The sequence below is a fragment of the Sinocyclocheilus anshuiensis genome, unplaced genomic scaffold (assembly GCF_001515605.1).
Source record: "Sinocyclocheilus anshuiensis isolate Anshui unplaced genomic scaffold, SAMN03320099.WGS_v1.1 scaffold4757, whole genome shotgun sequence".
Taxonomy (NCBI): domain Eukaryota; kingdom Metazoa; phylum Chordata; class Actinopteri; order Cypriniformes; family Cyprinidae; genus Sinocyclocheilus; species Sinocyclocheilus anshuiensis.
Genome location: NW_015548460.1, coordinates 1 through 1,311, shown reverse-complemented (window position 1 = coordinate 1,311; position 1,311 = coordinate 1). Strand labels below are relative to the sequence as shown.

The following is a 1,311-nucleotide window of genomic DNA, read 5'->3' as shown; positions in this document are numbered from 1 at the left end:
GGCCACATATCAGTTTGCCATCTAATCCAATGCGTATGGCCTCTGCTGTACTCTGTTTTTCCATTTCCTTCATGAAGGAGCTATTCAGTCTTTCATTGTGCAAGTGAAAAAACAGATGTAGTGAGAACATGTAGTGGATGTCCTTCATTTGACACAGTTTGTGCAGGTGAAAAAACAGACGTAGTGAGAACATGTAGTGGATGTCCTTCATTTGACACAGTGAGTACCGACTTGAGGAAAGCTCTCTGTTTATTTGTTCTGCTGCTGAAGAATTAATCAGACAAGCCAGATCTGGAATCAGTTTCAGACTACGCAGTCTCTCTTCAGGACGCTTTTGTTTTTTTTGCTGAAATCTGTCATACAGTGAGTACCGGTCTGATGTCCCTGTCTCAGGGTGTGGACATGAGAATTGGTCCATTTCTTTGGGTTCTTCTGCATGTCTTGGTTTCCTCCTGATTTTCTTTAACCACTCAAGATTTACCGTTAACTTTCCTGCAGCTGCCAGTGCTGTCATTTGGCTGGAAAAATCTCTGTTGCGTACGATTATTAACATGCCTGGCAACACGTCCAGCGATGTCAGAGATGCACACAGTGGGGGGATATTTAAAACTTAGCAGAGCATCCCCATGGTCCCGTGCAGATTCCTGCCACCATAATGGTGATGTATAATATACAACACCATGGGTGCAGCCCATGTGTAATACTCCACCTGTGTTAAAGTGACAAGAATGACAAATTACATACAGGTTTTCTGCATAGATGATGGTACTTAAACAAGATAAGTAACAAAATTATACTACACAAAAGAATTATTGACACTGAAAAACAATATCGTACCTCCAGCTTTTTTCAGCTTTACAAACATTTTGGGGTAAACCTCCTTATAAAGGAGAAGTTCCTCCAGCCTGTTTATAAGGTCTGTTTGTGAGCCAGTTGTTGACACTCCAAGACAGTTGCATGCCTTCACCAGGTCTTCTCTTTTGTGCTGTGGAGAAATTACTATCTGTTAGTGTTGTTCATGGGAAAAAAAGTTCATAGCGATACATTGAGTGCTTACATGAATACTGTGAGACTACAGGTATAAATATTTACCGATTTAGAGTCCAGTATTTGTAAAATCTGGTCTTCATTAACGTCCTGGCTTTCACGGCATACAGAGCTCACCCTTTCACTTTGAGAGAGACCTTTGAAAACTTCAGTTTTTGATAGCTTGTCATGTAGTCTTGTGTGTTGTCCAATCCAAGGAGCAAAAGACGAATATGTCAGTGCACTTGAGAAAGGATTGTTAGAGGAGTCTGAGGAATATAATTT

At 40.8% G+C, this 1,311-nt stretch overlaps 1 long non-coding RNA gene across 1 annotated transcript; it reads right to left on the bottom strand.

Moving 5' to 3' along the window:
* Window positions 1–530: 530 nt before the first annotated feature.
* On the bottom strand, window positions 531–1,228 carry LOC107656777 (uncharacterized). The gene is made up of 3 exons (XR_001630604.1): window positions 1,093–1,228; window positions 838–985; window positions 531–709 (listed from the first exon to the last, which is right to left on the bottom strand). It is a non-coding gene; the product is annotated as an uncharacterized LOC107656777 (long non-coding RNA).
* Window positions 1,229–1,311: the final 83 nt, after the last annotated feature.